Consider the following 13,290-nt stretch of genomic DNA (forward strand, 5'->3'; position numbering starts at 1 on the left):
GCCTGATAGTGGATGATTCTTCTGCTGCTTGTTGGTAGCAAGTAATGTCTTTTATTTGTACCTTCAGGAAAAAATTTCCTCCACTTGATTTTTTTTCTTTTCATGGGTAACAAATTCAAAAACAAGCTATAATCAAGTAGAAGATGAAGCTGCCTGTGTCATCTTCAGTCTTCTGCTACTGTCCTTCAAAGGTATTTTCTAGTCCCTTTATGCATATGCCAAGAACACTAAGAATAGGAACAATGTCAGAGCCTAAACATTTTTAATTTTATTTCTTCAGAATCACATTTGGTTTATGGGGTTACGGAGAGGAAGATAGATGGGAGGGAATCACCTTTACCCTACAAGAAGTCATTCTTAAAAGAGGATGATTAAATCAAGTATGCCAGTAAGTGCCATCGTAAGTAGATTTTCTGAGTAGATTTATTATACTGTCACTGGTTTTAGTACAAATGTTTATGAAAAAAACCCAGCATTACAGCAGAATGAAGACAATAATTGGTTCGCTGTCTTTCTGAGGCAAACAAATAATTCGATCTTGGGCCTTTCTTGCTAATTCCTGTATGATCCCAGCAAATAAAAGCCATTAGCAATAAATTTTCCCAATCCTATCCCTTTCAATCTAGTTTTTCTCCGATCTTAATGAATTGTCATAAATTCCTCTAGGTCAGGGATGTGAACCTAACTGAGGGCTAAGCAGACCTTTCTGAGTCTTCTAAATGACTCCATACTAACATACACCAGAAGATATATAATTACCACAGGTTGTATGAAGTTAAAGTCCCCGGGCCTCGTAGTCCCTGTTCTCTTACTTCTTATAGCTTATGGCTGTGTTTGGACTAGGTTTCACAAGAGAAGGGACTTTTCTGTCTGAACATTATAAAGATCTGCCTTATTATTGTCCATATTCTCAGCCTTTCATGGCATGTTTAGAGCTGCACTGGAGAGTATTATGATATTGTAGCCATTTCCCCAAAACACACGGAGTGTGTTCAGCCAGAATATGGTACCATTTAAGAAAGGGCTGAAGAATCTCTCTTGCCTTTAAAATAGAGATGATTCTGGAACTAAGATTCATTTTATCTGTAGTTATTTAATCTTCTCTAGTAGTGCTGTATGTCTGGAGGATGATGCAGCAAGGACACAGCTGACTCACCTAACTGGCACTGATACTTTACAGAACTAGGAAAAGTTTGTCAGATGTTGCAATATGTTAAAAACAGGGTGTGATGGTATTCAGTTAAGCAATTCAGGTGACTCACTTACTGACCAAATCCTGTTACAAGGCCTACAGAGAAACATGTTTTAAGGGCATTATACATTTGAGGAGCTTATATAGCAATAACATAATTTAAATTTTGTTATGGTCTCACAAAAGGGTCAATTCAGGTTATAGTTTTGCAGGACAGTTTGACAAAACAACCTTACCTGGGGGTTGCAAGAGATGTAAACTGACATTTTAGGACTCCGTGTTTCTTCAGGAAGTACATTTGTGATCTTGATGAAGGTCTTTGCCATTTAGAAATGCAGGTTATCTTCTATACTCCCTTTACATAGAGGAGGGCAGGAAATTTCTCCCACATGCCCCTGTCACACTGGAGATCTTTCAGTGTTCAGAGATTAAAGCATTAACAGTAATACAAATTTAATAGGGAAGGCACATTCTAACAAAATTTGTAATGGACATATATTTTAAATCTAGTACAAAAGAATGAAAATATTTGCCTGGCTTTTATACTGAAAAAACAGTTATATGAGCTATTTTCCATCTGCACGTAGACTGAGCTTTGGTAATGTGGAAGTCAATGTAGCAACTATAGATATGCTGCAATGAATTTTGCGAGGTGAATGATTTGCTGTAATCTTAGTATTATTTTATTATAAAACTTACAACAAATCATAATTTATTCTTGAGAACAACAAGCCTGATGTCTTTGCTGAGTACAAGAGTTTAGAGTTCACAGCATGCTGAATCACATTTTATGCTCCTAATGCATTGTTTAGATGGGTAACGTCTCATCATTTGATTTAAGCATTTTATCATCCTGTGGGCAGAATTTATTTAAAATTTAATGCAGAAGTCCATGCTATTTTCTCAACTGCAAATAAGTGATTTCTACTTTAGTCTCCCCAGAGACTTTGAAAAGATATAGAGGAATGCTGCTCTATTGGAATGTTTACTTCACTGCAGCTGCAGCCCCCTGATACAAAAAGGCAAATAAGCATAATCTCTTTCCCACTGTCACCTCTTTTCATAGTGTTTGGCCTATTAATATGTTTCAGATAGGGTTACTTGCTCTTTGTTTTGCAAGAATGCGATAGATACATCACCTTCTCACAAAATTTAGACTATTTACAGTAGTTTGCATAGCAAATTCAGCAAGAGGAGAGGTAAGAACTGGTTTAATATTTTAAAGAGTATTGTTCCTAATTATAAGGATTACATGCTATGTTTATTTTCACTGAGTGGAGTTTTTTTCTTTATACTCTAGATTTATTTGTTATTAATAGATACAGCAATATCAAAGCTAATATTTAAAGCTAGTGTATACAGATACACAAGTAGGTTCCAAAATATATGCGTATTATTAGGCTGTTATGGACAGCAACCATGCTGTCTGGTACAAAGCCTTATTAAAATCTGGAGGAAAAAATATGGTTTTCCTTCTCTTTTTGAGAAGAATTACATCCGACTATGGTAATTTTTAAAGTACTAGGTGGGAAATTTAGGAAGATGAAAGGGAGGATAAAAGCAAAGTCAAGGAGATGTAAATGTGAGCAATCAATCATAAAACACAAGAATATAGAATAAGCATTGTCCCATGAGTCCTTCTATTACTCATTTCCACAGCTATAAGTATTAAAACTGAGTTTCTGTTGTGTCTGTTTAGAATCAGTTTCCAGCTCCTTCTGCATGTCATTCTGGGAATTAAGGCCAAATCATTTTACTTTAGACCTAGAATCACTCCCAGTGATTTGTACATAGGAGGAGCCCTGTGTACAGCATAATCCTTCAGCTAATACTGCCCTGATTTTGGGATGCCAAAAAGATCTTTCTTTAGGGTTACTGTTTCTTGTGTAAAGATGGGAGACAAAGGTATCAAGGTTTATCCTACCAAAAATTGGAGGTCTTTGTCTTCTTACCTGAGAATCAAAATAATCCTTTTTAGTACCTGCTTAAAGGATTTGCTTCCTTCTTTTTCTGATGGAAGCAAAAATGCAGAAGTTATTTTTTCATCCTACTCAACTATCTCTCCCTTCCATGAGAAATGGAGAAAGAAGTAGATAACTGATTAAGTAGAAGAAAAATAAGTAGCCGGAATAAGTACAAATTGCTCCCCAAAAATCACGATCTGCACTTGGACTTCAGTTTAGAGAGCAGATGAGTGTCTTGCTACTTTGACAGCTCTCAGGAGCTGTCAGGAGACTATTCTGGGTATGTGCAAACTAGCAGACTTGTGTGCAGGATGCAGCCACATCTGATTCCCAGATGAAGTGAAACTTGGGTTCACAGCAGCACCTCCTGCAGCTTCATCAGCAGGAAGAAGACCCATGTTCAAAGATAAGGGAAAGCCCTAGTCCACCCTGCCTAGGTTTCCAACCTTAGCAGTATGAAGGCAAATGCTTGGGACATACAGGACATGTTCATACACTGTCTAGACTTAAAACAACCACTCACACCAATTAAACAACTCCAGTTCAAGTCACTTTTGAGCTGTAAATTATTGGAGGTTCTCAAAGAAAGAACACCAGGGCAGTTTCACTACATGCTTATCTACCTCCTGCCATCTTCCATAGCTACTAGCTGTTGCCACTGCTGGAGACAGGACACTGTGCTATTTGAAGCTTTCTTCTGAGCCACTACCTCTATTCTTATACTGTGTTCTTATTTTCACAGAGTTAGCTAAAGGACTCTGTATGCAACCTTTCAAGGAGAATTTTGGGTTGTTTGTTTGGGTTTTTTTTACCTGTAAAAGAGTGGAATTTCTGTGGGGATCTTTAATGATAGGGTAGCCTAATTTTACATTTTTGTAGTTGAACATAATTTAGCCCATTCTCTAACATTAGCAGTTTCACTGACTTCCGCTGAAGCTAAAGTTGCTCAGAACTGCTGAAATATGCCCAGATGTCACAGACTGAAACAAAGGGAATCCTACTCAGCCCATAGGCAGCAGCACACACAGGGCACTCTGTTACTCAGTTTGTAAGCCAAGAACTTGATGAAAATCCAGGCCTTGTTGCATCTGTTTGCTTCCAAGTTTCAAAAGTTCAGTCTGTTCTATTCATACTTTCCAGTGCCCTGATAAACCATGTGATTTGAAGAGTAACTGCAACGTAACTTCTAAGCTACAATAACATTAATATTAAAATCTGTAAATGCTGCCGAAGTTAACCAAATTCTCTGGACAATTGTCAAAATGGAGAGTTACATAATTTGCTTTCCATTGCCCAAGAGAATTAATTTTTGAAAATAAATCTGTGAGGAATATACTACCAAGCAAGTCTAACTATAACAATAGTCTGCAGTACACAGTGAGACTTTGATTTCCATAGCATAAGCTGAAGTTGGTGATGTTTAGGATGTTGTAGTTTCTTACATTTGTATATTTACTTGAGGTATACCAATAAATTGTTTTAATTTACTGGTCAAGTTTTCAATGCAGTTTGTAGATTAGTAGCCTTAAGTCTCTGGAAATAAGATATCAAGAAGTGAAATTGTGAGTTTAGTTGGGTGTTTCCAGTTCAAGCCAAGCAGGCCAGAAGTTTTTCTTACTTGTGTGTTCCATTGGTGTTGACGTGGTTTCATGTACATAATCAAGAGCAAAATTTATCACATTGACTTAAAGATTAAAGCATGTAAATACCCAGAGCTGAACTCTGCTTTTCATATTGCATAAGAAAAGAGGAGGATCTGAGTTTACACTGAGTATTACACTCTCCAGTTTACTCTGACTGGTTCTAACCATGCTGTTTCTAGTATACCAGCTAGAGAAAAGATGCAGCTCTTCTGAATACAGCAAAATCAGTAGCAATTGAGCTGTGGTCTTACCAGTCTTTCAGATTTTGGTTTACTTATCTGACAAAACAAAATCCTACTCACAGTTTTCCCTGATCCAGCTAGCATTTACATATTCATGAAATTAACCCATTCTGTCTGTAAAATGTTGTGTCTACTTGGCTTTACAGTTTTGGATGGGAATCTAATCTGTTAAATACCAGAGGTGATGTCTCATACATTTAATGGCTACAGAGTCACTTCATTAAATTTACTCATTGCTATGAATGTTTAAAACATGAGGAGGACAACTTTCATTTTCTTGTAGGTAGTAGACCAGTATTATACCTGGAGTATTTGGCTTGGCTGTAGCGTTAACTTACAATTTCTTTGTGGTTTTTAGCTTGAATCCTGTCTACCCACAAGTTGTTATTTGTAGTATTGTAGTACTTTAAAGATTTCTGGGGATAATCAGTACAGTGTTAGCTGATGCAGTGACTGTGTGAAGCACAGTGCCGTGTAACTGATGTTAGTAGTGCTTGACTGACTCAAGTGATGGCTGTCATTTCTGTTCCCAGTAGCAACATGGGCATATTCTGTACGTTCTGAATGCTCAGACAGTGTAATTAGTTCTTGGAAATGTTCGATTTTTTTCACGCACAGAGAAACTCTGCAGCATACAATCTGCCATTCTCTGGCATTCTTGAATGTACTGTTAGGATTCCTGATGTTAAGAAATTCAGACGACTAGAAACAGAGTTTGGGGAGATGGACAGATAAATACACATATAAAGATGTACACAGATGTGTGTGTGTCCTCACGAAAAAAATCCAGATGGAAAAAAACTGGCATATCTGGGAAAACTGAGACATATGGTGGCTTTAAATCAGTTTACTTTTACAGTGAAGGCATTGCCTGAGGCATAATAATGGCAGCAGGAACAATGCCTCCACTTAGGCAAGCCATGGACCAAGTGTTTGTCAGGGGGTCCTGGGGAAAGGCTAGGAAGTATTACAGGCTGGGGAGAACTTTCTGGTAGCTGTTCCTGTATCAGATTGCTTAAATGGGAGATCAGTAGACTTCATATTCCAGGCATTTTAAATTATTTATCTGTGCTTAAGCCCTGCCAACCAAAGCATAAGATAAAAAGGAATTTTGGTCTCTGAACCTTCAGGGTTCACATTTTCAAGCTTTTCTTGGCAACCTTGAAGGCCAGAAAGGTCCTATATTTTGCTGCTTTCTTGTTGGCTTTTTTTAATTAAAGCTCAAATAACACATGCAAGCTCTTAACTCTAGAGGCTGGAGCTTTATTAAAAAAAAAAAATAAATTGGAAAATATATGATAAAATCTTGGTAGCTGGTGAAATGGAATTTGTTTTCTAGAGCATGTCATATTTGAAAAGAGTAAGTAGAAAGGCAGAAAATGAGAAAAGAGCATCTTCCAAGCAGATAGGCCCTGTTTATCTAAAGTGGGACAAGGAAAACTTTATCCCACTTAACTTTTACTTTTGGATGGCATTTGAATTGGCCTTGTGTGTTTGGCAGCTCATCTGTTGAGCCATCTGTTTCGAATTATGCATGCTCAGAGGGCACATCGCATCCAGGGATACAGTTCCCCTGAACAGAAGAAATTTGAATTGGATTGGCAGTTTAGCGATCTGTAAACATGGATGTGCAATCATACATCTAAATAAACTCTGTTTATTGTGGAGAAATTGAAGCATTCATACAGCTGGAGAAGTCTGATAGGGTTATAAGTGGAAAGCCTTAGGCCATATTCACTGGCCTGTGTCCCTTGTACAATGCTCAGGCAGTGCAAAATAAGAGAAAACCACCCAAAGTCCCCACCTAGGAAATTCCTCTATTAGACTGAAAAGTTCTTAATGGACTAAGAGCTAATATAGTAATTAGTTTTACAGCCCATTTAAACAGTGTCTTAAAGGGATTGTAGGGTAGAGAAGCTGCAATTTGTCTCCCTCGGTTAATGAATCATCACCAGTCCCATCACAGGGCTAAACTGGGTAGTGAATCAGAAAGCTATAACCAACTCTGAGAGCCTTTGTTATGCGAGTACATCTTGGCCAGGAAAGAGGATTTGATCCATAAACTTTAATGGTGAATTACGTGAATTTTATATTATTTATGGCATACTAGTAGCACTTATCTTTTTCATATGTTATCTTCTCTGAACATACTTTTTTTCTGGAAGAATATACTGCTTGTTCCACCCCTCCCTATTCCTTCCTTTCCCCAGAACGCTGACTCAATTCCTTTTACTCTTTCAGTCAGTTTGCAGTTTTAGGCATTTCCTTGTCTGGTTTTCAGTGGAACACATTACTTCCCTCTCATCAGCACCGTGCAGCTCTGTTGTGGCTGTTGAATAACGTGCTGGCTGGAGATGGAAGATACTTTACAAGCAGTAGATGCTGACATAAGACCAACTTATCTTCATGGAATACAATGAAACTTTGAATTTGGATAGTAGCTGTGCAGTTGTGTATGAGAGAAGGAAATTGGCTCACATAATGTAGTGATGGATGTAATGGCAAATCTAGAACCAGCCAGGAGACTTGAGGGATAAATGTAATTTTGTCATAGATTCTCTTTCTACATTTTTGTATTTCCTTTTTTCAGGTTTTCATATTAGCCAAAGCCCCAGATTGTTTGCATTATCAGCAAAGTTTGAGTTCTCTGGTGATGAGGATCAGACTTAAGTAATACAGTTTATAATAAATTGTGAACAGAGCACTGACCAAATGTAGATTTATTATATTGTTTGTGTATTATATAGATCTTACTCAATGCGTGTGAAGAGTCTAATAATGACATTAGGCTGAGTGAGGTGCTTGGAAATATTTCCTCCTGGTAGAAGTAGCACACATAGTTCATTTGTTCAAACAATTGTATATGCACGACTTGCACATCTAACATTTTAGGACTTTTATTTTTTGTAATATAATCTGCTGTTCTGATCAAAAATAGATCTTTATATTACATTGCTTACTCAAGTATTAAGTTGTATTGTTTTAAAATTAGTAATCCCAAAATAGCTACAGAAATTGATCAACATTATTTCAGCCATGTTACAAAATTGAGGTACCTGAAAAAAAAAACCACACCAATGAAATTTTTTGTCTTTTTGGGGCTTGTTAGTAGAATAAATGCTTTTCTCATATGAACAATTTGTTAAATTACTACAAAGCTACAAGGGCAGGGAACAGGGCTGCAGATATGTAAAAAAGTCAGCTGTATGATAATGGTCAAGGGGATAGAGATTCTCTGCTGGTTTTAGAATCTGCCAAGGACATCGGTGCTATGTTTTGGGCAAGGGAACTCTTTTAGACTAATGCCATCTGGCTGGCTTTCATCTGTGCCAGTTGTTATATAGGCCAAGCTCCCTGTCCTGCCTCTATCACATTTCTTGAAGTAGGAATTATATTAAAAATACAGTAACTCCCAGTTACCTTGACTGAAAACATACCTATTAAGTGATTTGGAAACCCAAGCAAGCCATCCAAGCCTCTGTAATTTTATCAGAGACTTTGATCAGAAGTTTCCTCATCCATGTCCTGAAGCAATTTTTGGATACTTTTCTCCTTTCAAGCCTCAGTGGCAGCAAAAAAAGCCTGGCTGTAGGACCTGCTCCAATTTGTTCTCCAATGCACATGATAAATACAGTTACAAAACCCAAAAGCCTCCACCACCAACCCCAAGTCTTCTGTCTCATTCTTTTAATTAGTAACTACTTTTTCTGAGATGCCATGCATATCAGCTTGTTTCCCGTGCTTTATTTGTGCAAAAGACATAGATCTATCACATCTAGTTTTTTCAAAGCCTGGGTCTGTGTGACAGTATTGGTAACTCAATCTTTTAAATTATTCTGTAAATGCAAGTCTCAATGTTATATTGAGGATAACTGTAGATTTTAAAGTTGTAATTGTCGGAACTCCATAAACTAGAAGGGATTTGAAATTATTGCAATTAGATAATATGTTGACTTTTATTTGTATACAATAAACTTTGTGATATCACCCAGGCCAGGCCTGTCACAAACTTTTGTTGTTTAGAGTTATAGGCATCTTGCATACCTGAGAATCCCAACTACAAAAATAAGGATACTGAAAAATAAGAATAAAGAGCAGATACCTGTATTTATAGCTACAACAATGTAGGCTTTCTTGACCTTGATCTCTACAAGGTACCTGTATGGTTTGTATTTTGGGGCTGACAGTTGTGCCATCTAGCTAATGGATTTTTTCTGTACTCCCATGTAGGAGACCCACAGGTAATTTTTAGCCCTGGATTTGTTCCCTACTTAGGAGAATTGGAGTTAAATTAAGTAACTCATCTATATATTCATTTAACTAAATATGTCTACTGATGATTTTGAAGATTTTTTTTTTCATGTTGATCTGTTTATATGTAATTTACCATCATCTAATGCTATCACAAGGAAAGGAGACAGAAATTCATTTTTTACAAATATTTATCTAAGGAAAATCACTAGGGTAAACTTGATTTGAACAGGAACAAATTATTTCTCCTCAGTAAACAGGAAGAGACTGGCAATCAACACTTTCAGTTTTGGATGTAATTTGAATGCCTTTTAAATCATGGAGGTTTTTTTAGGAAGAATACATCCTCTGTTTCTGCAAAACTCATCTAGCTATCTGATCTAATTTATAAGGCTTCTTCCTCTGTCTCATACCTAACACCTTGATACTTTCCTCTTTTGGACCTCAGTGTTCTTTGTGCCATTTTTATACATCATATCTGTTTGTCTTGTGAGCACCTTGGAGGGTTTGTCCTTCTAAAGAAGGGCAAATTTGTTTGTCATGTTTACACAAATTAAACTGATACAGAAATCTGAAAAATCTGGCTGGTTTGTACTTGTGCATCATTATCAGTCATTTTGGTAATCTAATATTGATACTTATGTATAAATATACCAATACATTCTTCAATTGCTTCTCAGCTTTTCTGCATCTCATTTAAATTAATATTACCAGTAACAGCAGGAGTTAATCTTTCAGATTCTGGGGTGCATTTTTAAGTCTAGAATATATTTAAATGTAATTTTATTTGTAAACTGAGCAAGTTTGATTGAAAAGTTGTGTGAAACCACTGAAATCTGTGATATAGTTTTCACAGTCACAGTGATTATTACACTGGAATTATTTTCCATGACTGCTTTAATTGCTACTAAGACTCAGTTAATGAAACCTTTTTTATGAAAGGTCACCAGACTTTTGTAGCTACATCTGTTGAACACAACAGGTGAAGCTGATGAAGTATCTTTTATTACAGGTAATAGGAAAGAAGCGTAAGGTGACACAGAGGTAAACAAGTCCTTGTCAGCTGATGGAGTTCAAATGTAGTTAATGCTCTTTTGCACCTGATCAGTCACATGCACACCTTCAATGGTTCCATCAAGGCTGAATCACTGCTGAATTACTTCTGCAACTTAATCTAAAAAAAAAAAACAAAAAAAACCAAAACAAAAACCAGAAAACAAATGAGTCACTAAGCAAATAATTTGGTAATCTTTAAGGATTAAAGATAAGCAGTGATATTTATGGTATGTGTTTAAAACATTTTTCATAAAGGAAAATATTTTAGGTGCTATCTCATCAGTTAAGTTACATTACTATTATTGATAGTACCAAACTGATTTAGAAGATATTTAATTATACGTCAGTAATTCAGAAGTCTGGAAAACAAAAAGAGGTTTTACCCAACATCCCTCAGTCTTACATGTTGACACCAGTGGGACTATATGTTTTGCACTTAAAGGAACATTTCGCTTGCTGGTGTTGTGCAATAGTTAGCTGAGTAACAGAACAGATTCCTCTCCCTGCTCCAGAGCTGTAAATCAAAAATAATCCCATGTGGTGGTTTCTCATTTATGGACATACGGCAGGATTGTGGTTCTGAGAAGGGGGGTGCAGCAGAAAGACCATCTGTAGAGATTGCTACAAACTCCCACCAAATACATTCTGCCTGCAGAAAGAGCGCTGCAGTATGGTCTCTGATAGCCTTCACAAACCGCAACCTGCGGTCTCCCTCAAAGCACACAGACTGATACAGATGTAGGCAAGTAATGCTTTGCTCTTGCTTCTCACTGTATTTCACAATAGTTTGTGATCTTTTCCATAGCAACAAAGGCATCAAAACACATACTTTAGTAAGCACAGTTTTAAATGGGGCTTAATCATGGTTAACTAACATGGTCGAATCATCTTTGTCCTTGTCTACTCTGAAGGCAAGATCATGAACATGTTTTCAAATACGATTATTTTTCCACTATTGTTGTCATCTCTTCACTGTACCTTTGGCAGTCACAGTACCATAACCCAGCTGAGATCTCTGTTCTGTCACCAGTGGTCTTGTCACTGTAGTTCACGTACATGGGAGAGGTTATTGCCAAGACCAAGCAGAATATGATTTAAATTTAGGAAAGTTTTCAAGTATTAGTGTAAAATTAAACATGACTGTTGTGTTCTCCTGAATAAGGATGAGTTTAAATGTGTGTTTTAAATGTTTTGCCTGAATTTAAGTATTAGTGCCTGAATTGTTGCTCAGCTTGAAGACTAGGTTGCAGGTAGTAGGTTACTGTGATTTGGGAAAGTTAAGTTTTTTGTCTTATGATCAACATTGGTGCATCAGTGTCATTTTATTTTCATAATTTCCAAACCATTTTGACATAGTTATGATTGTAATTAAGATTAGATGAAGATGAAAGAAAATTGAGAAGAAGGTAAAAATATATAAGAAGATAAAAAGGAAGACAGGAAAGGAGTCTCAAGAAGAAACACTTGCTAGTATCAAGATTTACAGTAATGCCATAAAAATGGCATCATGCCATAAATAATTATGAATTTGTCTTAAAGACAAACCAGGAGAGGAAAAAAAAAAAATCAGTCAATAACATGCTCTTTTACCTAATTACTTCATGTATCTTATAATTCTGAAATGAATTAATAATCTTTGTGAAGTGCAGAGTGAATTAGTTCTAGCTTAGGGGAATGTTGGGAATTCAGCGTGTAGATTTAAAAAAAAATTAAAAATTCTATTTACTTAAAACATTTCTGTTTCAGAAAGGCGAGCCATGCTTTACCTGGATATATAGTACAGACAACATGCCTAAGGAAAAAGGGAACAGAAGAATACACATTACAATATTGATGTCTTTAATTTATAATGAAGACTGTTGCTGTTTCAGCAGTGGTATTGCTTGTTCTATTTCTGTCAGAGCATATCTTAAGCTGTACAAGGAAAGGCTAAATCTCCAACTGCTGTATCAGCTGGACATCATGTCAAATTAGTGCCTGTTGAAGATTTTTCTGGGTTTCAAATATGATCTTGAATTAAAAATTAAATCCTATGTGAAAAATGTCACTCTGCTGTTTGTCATCCATCTAGTTTATATAGAGGTCAAATTGGCCTCTTGTATATATATCTACATTTTCTCTAATTCTTTTGGGGCATGAGGTATAGCCCTATGAAATTGGGTCATATAATTAGTTGGAGAAAATAGGAGTAATGAAAAGTCTTAATGAAAAGATAAATTGTCTGTGTTTGAAAATGGTATAGATGGGTCTGTAGTGCTGCATTTTAAATTTGCCAACTCTTCCATCGAACGTAATTGTTTTGAAGAGATTCACTCAAGCCTTATTCAGGTTATTATCAACTGTAACATTCTAATCTCTTAATAAAAATTCAAGATTGTTTTTTTCTAATTATCACAGTTCAAATATAGTTTTAACATTTGGGATTCTGAATCTTTGCAATATAAATGACATCATTTTACAAAAAAAAGAGGTACAATTATTCTATACTGAACTCTGTTTCTGTGTGACATGACTGCCAAATGAAGAAATTAAATTCAGATATATTCAAGTATTTCTGAACATTTGAACAGAAAACACTGTTCAGATGAAGATATATGCAAAGATAACTTAATATCCTAGTTTGTGCTTCTTTAATACTGCTATGGTTTTGTATAAATTTGACCATCCTACAACCCACTTTAAAATGCTTTCAAGGCAGCTGCAATGTTAAAAGTCTGCAAATCAGCATGAGAAGCCAAAAGCACAGCACAAGAGGAATTAGCATATTATTCCTCTGCAGTTTCTATAATGGTCAGTGTACATACTCCAGTAACTAGACATCCTAGAATATACACTGTAGGGCTCACACATTACAGGGTTTATGCAAAAAAATAACAGCTTTCTATGGAAGATCTGATGAAGAAGGTCAGGCTAGATTATTGTAAAGGTCTCTTGCAGCCTTA

At 36.2% G+C, this 13,290-nt stretch overlaps 1 long non-coding RNA gene across 1 annotated transcript; it reads left to right on the plus strand.

Annotated features, from left to right (window-relative positions):
• The first annotated feature begins 76 nt into the window (after positions 1-76).
• Positions 77-12,447, plus strand: LOC141960568 (uncharacterized). The gene is made up of 3 exons (XR_012633667.1): positions 77-191; positions 281-388; positions 12,095-12,447. It is a non-coding gene; the product is annotated as an uncharacterized LOC141960568 (long non-coding RNA).
• The last annotated feature ends 843 nt before the right edge of the window (positions 12,448-13,290 follow it).

This window comes from Athene noctua, chromosome 5 (genome assembly GCF_965140245.1).
Source record: "Athene noctua chromosome 5, bAthNoc1.hap1.1, whole genome shotgun sequence".
Taxonomy (NCBI): Eukaryota; Metazoa; Chordata; class Aves; order Strigiformes; family Strigidae; genus Athene; species Athene noctua.